We start from the raw sequence: 9,251 nt of genomic DNA, 5'->3' as shown, positions 1-9,251 counted from the left end.
ACCTCCCAACCCAGCAGTACTGGCTCTCCCAAAGCCCCACCTGCATTTTCAAGACCTGGGGCTGGATTTCCTGGGTTTGCAGAGGAGCGTTCTGTGGTATGAAAGAGAGGGAACCATCATGGACTTCTCAGAATTTGCCCTCAAGTTCTTTGTACTACCTGAGTCCAGGAAGTGGATGAATTCAGTGTTTTTCCAATAGCAGGCTGCAGCCTATTGGAAATGGCTCGGGAGGCTTCCTGGGAAGCACTAACAGTGCCTTGAGGGGGTCCCCAAGCACTGGGCATCGGGGGGGAGGGGGCTTGGGCTGCTATGTGGTTTGTCATCAGGAGAGTCTTGGCCCAGCCCAGGAGGCCCCTCAGAGCTGACTTGAGACTTCAGCAATAGCAGAAGCCCTTGACCAGTTACTAGAAGTAGGCTGCCCTCAGGGTGGGAACTGAGCCTTGGGAAGCAGCTCCCTTCAGGAGAGTGATTTCTGGGAAGGACCCAGCTGGAGCTGCCATCCCAGCACATCTGCAGCTGGGCGGGAGACTGGGCCTGCAGGAGCTGTGCTGTTGGTCGCACGTCTCACAGCTCACCAGCACGCTGCGGCCCACAGGCCTCATCCAGCAGCTGCCTGGCTTCTAAGAAAATTCCACTGGACACAGCTGTGCCTGTTAGTATATGCATTGTCTCTGGAAGCTTTCACAGCACAAAGGCAGATTTGAGAAGTCACTACAGAGATCATGGAACCCTGAAGCTCAAAAAAGTTGCTCTCTGGTTCTTTTTTAAGCCTGCTGCACCCCGTTTTCCCGGGCAGTCTCCCATCCAAGTACTAACCAGGCCCGACCCTGCTTAGCTTCCGAGATCACACGAGATCGGGCGCGTCCAGGGTGGTTGCTCTCTGGTTCTTTAAGAAAGTTTGCAAATCTACAATATTAATTTCATGCCTGAAAACTGGCATTTACAAAAATGAAATACATTTAAAATGATGGAAGTGCTTTGGTGGTGGCTCAGTAGGGCTGAGTGTTGCTTGAGGAACCTTGGGTTTGGGTCCGTGTGTGCACTGTGCACCGGGATGGGATGTGAGGTGTGTGTACTGGAGTGGGTGGGTTGCCGTCACAAGGGTTCGGAGGCTCTGATGCACGGCGGTTCGTCTCCCCATGCCTCGTCCCCTCCCTGCTTTGTACACGGCCGCCTTCTTCTGCAGCCCAGCTCGGCATCAGTGGCACAGGAGCTTTCTGCGATCTTTTACAAAGGAGCAAATTCCATCACAAGAGCCCCACCCTAGTGACCTCATCATTCCGAAAGCCCCACCTCCTCACACCATCACCTTGGGAACGAGGTTTTAACATAGGAATTGGGGGGAAACCAACACTCAGTCCTCTTAGCCAAATCCTGGCTCTAGGTGGGACTACCTCTGGATGCAGCTCATCTTGAGCTCCTCACGGGCACAGGTGGAAGCTGGTCTGTAGCTGAGACCACTCCACGTAGCTCCTTCCCCTGCCTCTTCCTCGTACTCCTGAGAGCGTCTTCTGCCCAGCACCTCCACAAAATCCCTACTCTCCTTGGAAACGCCACCTGAATACCTGATTGTCCATGACCCCTACGATTTCCTAACTGTGTGGTGCTTATGAGTTCTTATAAACACTCTGGGCCTCAGTGTCCTTACCTGGAAAATGGGTAGAATGGACTTCAGAATGGATGTGAGGGTCAAAGAGGTAACAGCTTAGAAGCAAGGATGATGGGCACAATTCCCTGGTCTGTCTGTCTACAGGAGGACACAGGGCAGCTTGTGAGCAGTGGGTCCTGTTGGCGGCAGCACAGCTACTGATTTTTCATCTTCTTATTCTTGCTTATGTGTATATTCTAATTCTTATTCACTTTACTTGTTTTGTGTGTATATATATATTTGTGTAAATACATACATATGTTTAATGATCTATACCACTAAGAAAGCATATGAGAACAGGTAATAGAATGATGTTATCAGAGGGAGAACCATAACTTGATCTAATTTATAAAACAGGAGATGAATTACTTGCATATTTCAGCAACACCAGGACTTTAACAGTTATTTCTAGCAAATTCTCTGTGATCTGCCACACAGGGGATTTCACCTATTCACTATGTGAAATGGCTAAGAGTATTTATGGACAAGAAAGACGTTCCAGGAAGAGACGACAGTCAGGGGCACAGGTAGGCTGCTCTTGATCCAAATTGGGAATAATAATAATATTATTATTAATAGTAATAGCAGTGAGAATGTACTGATCTTTTGATCTGTGTCAGTCATGGTTCTTAAATACTTCTGAAGGATTGTTTACTATATCAAAGAGCAACCATCTGATCTGGACATCTTTATGGTCCCATTTTACAGAGGGGGAAACTAAGACCCAGGGAGCCTAAGGAACCAAGTTGTGAGGAGCAGAGCCACAGCTGGAACCAAGGATGCTCAGCCCTAGAATCTGAGTCTTTTGCTACTCTTTGACATCAGAGTGCTCTGGCGTATACCCTAAATCTGCTGTCAGGGAGTATGCCCAACTCTCCTTAGGATTTTTAAAGCCTCTGGGTCCCAAACTAGGATTTAAGTACATACTTAATGAGTCCTGCACGCCGTGGAGCTAGCCTCAAGAATTCTTGGAAATGCTTGCAATGTGCTGTCTTCTTTCCAAGCTGTGAAAGTTCAGCTAATGGAAAGGATGGATTCAAAGAATTGAAAAAAAGCTCTGCAAACCCAGAGAAACTGACCAGTGTTGCTCTCTCCTTCCTGATGGAGGTTCCTGGAGTTTGTTATGTGTCACCTGGGTGTCAAACAGCACACGTCAAACCCCAGGGGCCTCGGCCAAATGGAGCAGTCTGGGAATGGAGTCAAGGAAGAGAAGGAAAGGTGGAAAAGTAGAAGACGGCTGGTGCCAAAGTGCAAATCAGTCTGAATCAAAGGGCAGGAATCAGACCAATTGACAGAAAGGATCAAATGTCAGGGTCTCTGCTAAGCACTTAATATGATTTTCCCTTAATCTTTACACAAACTGAATTAAGTAGTAAATGCCATTCCTATGTCCTCATGACGTGGAGGGAGAAGAAATTGAGGCTCAGAGCAGCTGAGTAGCTCATGCAAGGTCTTGTAGCTCATACATCAGTCAGGATTGTCTAAGTTCTGCTGAGTAACAAACACACCCCAATCTCAGTGGCTTAAAGGGACAAAGGTTTAATTATGTTCATCCTCTACATTCGTTTTTGCAGGTTTTGAGGGGCATTGAGGCCACTCAGGAACCTGTGCTGACAAAGTAGGTACCATACTGAACTCTGCTGGTTCTGGGATGAAAAGAACAAGAGAACTCTCGAGAGTCTCATGCCAGAAATGGTCTGACTCAGAAGTGTCACACTCACAACTCTTTGGCCAGAACTAGTTTTGTGAACCATGTGCTCTGCAACTTGGAAAGAAGCAGGTGTATGGAGTTGGAGACTGGACAAAGTTATCAAGTGGTACCAGTGTTTGCCACTGTTAGTGAAAAGCTGGAACCTACATTTGCACCCATCTCTGTTTGACTCCAGGTCACTTCTGAGAACATGGGCTCCCAAAAGCCACCTCTGTATATTTCCAGGGGAACCCCTTTGGTGCCTTCCGCTTTGAATATACCAAACTAATCCATGCTTCTCTAAGGGAAATGAATACATCTTTGAGGACAGGTGGATATAACCATAATCTCATTGTGATTTTCTTGCTTGCCATTATATCAAGATCATAAGGACACAGCAAACTCCATCCTAAGATAAAAACAAAATTTCTGGAGATGAGAAGAACAATTCCTCAAGGAGCAGATTTCTGATACACTCTGTGCGTTACTAGCTCCAAGCAAAGCTTCTGTAATGAAGAGATCCACGGCAGTGGCTCACACACAGTGGAGGATTTTTTTTCTTAGTAGGTGGGCAGTTCAGTCCAGGCTGGTTAGACAGCCATGCTCCACAAGGTCATGCAGGGATCTAAGTTCCTCTAGTCACCCCCTTGCTCTGTCATCTCCTAGGGTGATATTTTTGTTCACAGATTGAAGCTCATCCATCAGAACCATGTCTTCTCCACCCCGGGCAAGGAAAGGAGGGATGAGGGCAGGCAATTTCTTAAGAAGAAGTGAGTGTGAGTTGCACATCTCCCTTAGCGAGAACTCAGCTGTGACTACATCCAGCTGAAGAGAAGGCAGAGAAATGGAGTCTCTCCCTTGGTATGTGTTACTAAAACCTAGGGGAAGGTTTTGCGTCACTAAAAGGGCAAAGGGGGAACCCTACCTCCTACTCACCACTCCGCTCCATCAATGTCTCTGGCTGATTTATCACCGGCCTGGGTTTCCAGTCCCACCTTCCTGTCTGGTGAGCCCTCTTCTCTGTGCTGCACTCTATAAGACTCTAGGAATATCCCAGTGGCAGATCCAAACCCCATCCCATCTTACTGCCCTCTCAGCCCTGATATGCTGGATTCCTAAACACACAGCGTGGCTCCAGAGTTCCTTTCAGATTAGTTTCTCTTCACATGATTGATTACATGTGTAGGAAGAGGAATGGAAGCCAGTAACCCTGGGGACCAAATTCCACCATGGTTGATGAATAAACCTCCTTTTCAAGTTCAGCCCCTGGAGAAGCTGATGTATAGGAATGCAAATTTGTCCTAGGCCAATGAGTATCTGCTCCACAGCTCCCCGGCCCTTCCAGCGTCCCACTGCCAAATTAAACACACATCCACTTGGTGAATACGCACCCAGACATTCAAGGGCGCAAAAATAGAAGAGAATCTAACCAAGGCCTGCTCTCATAGAACAGGCTCAGCCTCTTCCAGGCAGCCAAGAGCATGTGGGCTAAGGAAGAAGCCTGAGGCTGTGTGAAATATTATTCATGGGTTCAGCCTCTGACAAGCCTTGGGAACATACCTTGGGGACTGGGGGATAAATGCCTGCTCAGAAAGGTTCCCACCCCTCTGTATAAATGTGATTTCACACTCTGCTGAAAATGCCCCAGGAATTGGAAATTAAAAATGGGCGCTCAGATGGGCTCCCCCGATGAACAGCTCCTTGTGCCTTGCAATTGGGTTACTTGGAAAAATTACTTTTCTTGTCCTTTCAGGGGCTTATCTGACCAGATTCGTCTCCAAAAACTTTGAGCTGAGCATAGTTCCTTCCAGCTGAATGGCCTATTCACTGGCTGGCTATTTCCCCCACTTTTGCTTATGCGGCGTGGTTACCTGGAGGGCCATTCTTCCTGCTCTGTTGCTCCTATCTATTTAAACCCTTCTCTGCCTCTTGAGCCCGGCTCAAACACCGCCTCCTCCAGGAAGCCCTCTGAGACCATGCGTTCAGTCCCATTCTCCTCTCTTGTTGATGTTTCATACGGTCCTTGGTATCTGGTCCCAACATTCTGGACATGTTTCAGCCAGACTGCATGATGAATGCTCTCTGAACACTTTTAGGGAAGAAGGCTGGTCACCAGGAACCACAGGAACCAGGGCAGGGACTTGTGGTGGGAGGCGGGGGACACGCTCAGAGCCTTGCTTTGGAAGATGGGGGTGTGTATGGCCTGCAGTGAAGATAGAGCATGGCACTGAATGCAGACCTCCAGGCGCTGCCCGCCCAGAATTGATACTTCTGTGCTCGAGCTCAGTCCCCAGCACTGAGCAACCCCTCCTCACACTTCTGCCGTGTGGATGGGAACAGGGGCCCCATGTCCAAGGGGTGAGGGAGGACTCTGGCTGCCACCCAGTACCAGACTCCTTCTGGAGCATTCCTGGGCATGGCAAAGCTCATGTTGTCCCTGGAACGTGGAAGAAAGAACCCTGACATCCTCTGGGCACAGGCCTGGAGCCTGGGGAGTCCCTGCACCTGGAAATACAGCCATTTCTAAGACCTGTGGCTCCAGGGAGGTACGAGGAAGAGAGAGGAGGCCGCAGGCCCTGGCTGCTCAGCACGAGCGAGGCTGTGTGGCCCGGATGAGTCACCTAAGCTCCCTGGGTTTCTTTGTCTTGTTTGGGTTCTTCTCGGGGGCAGGCCCTGAGATGAGGATTGGAGTGGAGAGTGCAGCTGGAGGCGGTCACAGGAAGCTCTGGCAGGGAGTGGGGAGGTGAGGCTGGAAGGGAAGGAGCCAGCACAGGCTAGACTGGTGAATCAGTGACCAGCATGGGTCATTGGACCTCAAACCCACTGGAAAAACTCTAGAAGTAGAAGGAGAACATTCACCTCCCAGGTATCCAGAGCAGAGAGGGAGCTGGGGTATTGACACACTCATTCCATCAGTCATCACTGGGGACTTTTCACAGGACCAGCATTCCCCCGTCTCTCTGACCTGCCGGGCGGGCATCACACCCAGCTCGAGGGCCTTGGCTCTAGGTCGAGGCAGGCAGTTGCTGGCCCCTGAAGCAGGTCACCAGCTCAGGGCAGTAAGGGCAAGGGGAAGAGGGGGCACCAGGAACATCTGCCATCAAAAGGGTAAAAGAGGATCGGTTTCATAGGATCCTTGTGGGAATAAATGAGATACTATGTCTTGAATTTTATAAGATACTGAACACAGGGAAAATGCAATAACTGGCTGTTCCTAATTTTGAGAGATCAGGCAGGTGACCTTCCCCTACTTGAGCCAAATGCCTTCCGTGGGCTTCTCCAGGCCTACTCTCCACCTGCTCATACCTGCTGTCTGCCTCAGGCGACTGCCTTCTGTGGAGGCAGTAGCAGGTGCCCTGGCCTCTGGTTTCCCATGGGGTTTGGCCAATAGGAACACAGGTAGGCTACTGAAAGGCAGGAGGGGAAGGTGGGAACATTTGTTCTCCAAGGCCCTCCCTTGTGGGTCACTGGGGATGGACTGCATCTTTCTACAAAGGGCTCCTGCCAGGTGATCCACCCCAAACTGGCATTTTTTGGATTCCATTACCCCTGTCTCTCCACCCTCCAGAGCTGGGCACCCCACCCTCCCTGAAGTTTCCCTGCCACCCTTTGAGGAGAGTCTCCTTTCATGAAACTCTCTTCGGTGTCCCGGGCTGGGATCACAATGGCCCATTAGCTCACCTCTGTCTGCAGTGACCAATCGTCATCCTGTGTGGCCACCTAGCTCCCCGTGTTTGGGGAATCTCCTTTCCGCACTGTCACGGGAAAAGGCAATCACTACAGAAGCGAACATTTCAGGCAGCTGCCGTCTTGGCCTCCCTGACAGCTGAGATGTGGACATATAGTCTGGACACTCTGTGCAGACACACCCATGCTGGACTTTAGCTTTAGAGCTCCCAGGATGCAGGGGCCATTGCTGGCTCTCCCAGACATGGTGGCTGGGGAGGTAGACACTGGATGTGCTGCCCAGACCCACCTAGAGGAAGGACTTACTCCCCCAGGTTCTGAGAGCACATCCAGCAGACGCGGTGAGGTTTTATGACTTTTGTGTGCACAGCCTCTGAGTGTGGCTCTCCAGCCCCCTCTGCAATGATAAGCTACAGTGTTATCTGTTGAAAAATTCCTTTTCTCTTTTTATCAGCTAGAGATGGCTTCTGTTTTGTTCAGCTAGTAACTCCTACTGATGGCTAGTGCCTAATAATTAAATTCTCATGTGCTAATGCAGGGGTGTGCAGTCTTTTGGCTTCCCGGTCCACACGGGAAGAACAATTGTCTTGGGCCACACATAAAATACACTGACAATAGCAGATAAGTTAAAAAGAAATCCCACCCACACACACACACAGAAAAACCTCAAATTTTTTTACGGAAGTTTATGCATTTATGTTGGGCTGCATTCAAAGCTGTCTTGCTATGGGTTGAAAAGGCTTGTTGACAGAACTGCAGCAGGATTTTCACAGAAGCCCAGGAACAGGTCGCAGGGGAAATTGACGGCCCTCTCCTAATAACAATGGGATGAAGTCTGCGTATTAGGAATAAGTAAATTGTGCACATAATTTCTGGATAGTGTTCATAGCTTCTAATCAGATTCTCCAAGGCTTTGGTTTGGTTGGGTTTTTGAGTCAGGGTCTGGCTCTGTCACCCAGGCTAGAGTGCAGTGTCACCGTCTCAGCTCACTGCAAGCCCCGCCGAGCGATCCTCCCACCTCAGGGATCCTCCCACCTCAGGGATCCTCCCAGCTCAGCTTCCCAAGTAGCTGGGACCACAGGTGCTTGGCACTGCCCCTTACTAATTTTTGTCTTATCAGAGGTTATGTTTTACCATGCTGCCCAACCTGGTCTCAAATTCCTGGGTTCAAGTGATCCATCTGCCTTAGCCTCCCAAAGTGCTGGGATTCCAGGCGTGAACCACCACACGGGGCCCTCAAACATTTTTGATTGCAGCTCAGCGTCCCCAGCATGTTCCTGTGCATTGCGTATGATGGATGGGAGGGGTCTGGCTTCCTGAGCTTGAGGACTGCCGCATGAAATGCATACTTAGGCAGCGTTCGTAGCCTCTGGTTTATCAGTTAGGGGTATGCTAGCTGCTGGAAGAAATGAGTTCTCACATCTCCTTGGCTTAGCTCAATGGATGTGTCTCTTACTCATGTAGCAGTTCAGCGTGGGTGTCTAGGAAGCCATCCAGGTACCCAAGCTCCTTCTGCTTCCTGGTGCTGTCTCCCTGGTGGGACAAAGGCGTCCTCTGCAATCAGAGTAGATGAAGTAAGAGCGTCGTGAAGGCAACACGTGCCTCTTGCATTCTTACATCTCAGCACCCTTCCACTTACGTTCCATTGGTGAGGGCTGGTCATGAGTAGTCCCACCTCCTGACCTCATGGGCCAGGAAGTGTGGTTAGTTCCTGCCTGGGCAGCCACTCCCCTGCCCAGAGCTGCACCAGGCAAAAGTTACCCGGTGTGTTGGTGCACAGTGAGCTGGCTTTGGCATGCTGGGTGATGACAGCAGAGCAGAAGCCTGAGGAAAGGGACCTCTTCCCACACAACACCCCGCACGCAGGGTACTGTTTGTGGAGGATAGGCTCAGTAAAGATCTGTTGAATAAACAAATGAAGGAATGACGGAGTGCTTGCAGAAAGCCATGAGGCTGTTAAGCCCAGGTCACATTTCCAGGTTGTTCTGGCTTTTCGGAAAGCACTCAGTATGGTGCTCCAGTTGAAAGGAAAAAAGAATTGGCTGGATGAATATGCCATTTTTCTCAGAGACAGTGGAAGGAAGCATTTTGACCATTGTCCAGGATATCCGGAGCTGGGCGGATGGATTCCTGTCCCCAGCCAGGCCTCCTTCCCCCGGCCGTGTGTGTTTACTTGTAAGGGATCTGTTCCTGCTGGAGGGCAGGTGTCCCGCATGCAGCCGACAC

At 50.1% G+C, this 9,251-nt stretch overlaps 1 pseudogene; it reads right to left on the bottom strand.

Annotated features, from left to right (window-relative positions):
- Positions 1 to 767: 767 nt before the first annotated feature.
- LOC120362041 (5S ribosomal RNA) lies at positions 768 to 885 on the bottom strand (annotated as a pseudogene).
- Positions 886 to 9,251: the final 8,366 nt, after the last annotated feature.

The sequence above is a fragment of the Saimiri boliviensis genome, chromosome 1 (genome assembly GCF_048565385.1).
Source record: "Saimiri boliviensis isolate mSaiBol1 chromosome 1, mSaiBol1.pri, whole genome shotgun sequence".
NCBI lineage: Eukaryota > Metazoa > Chordata > Mammalia > Primates > Cebidae > Saimiri > Saimiri boliviensis.
This window is presented reverse-complemented; position numbering and strand designations above follow the sequence as displayed.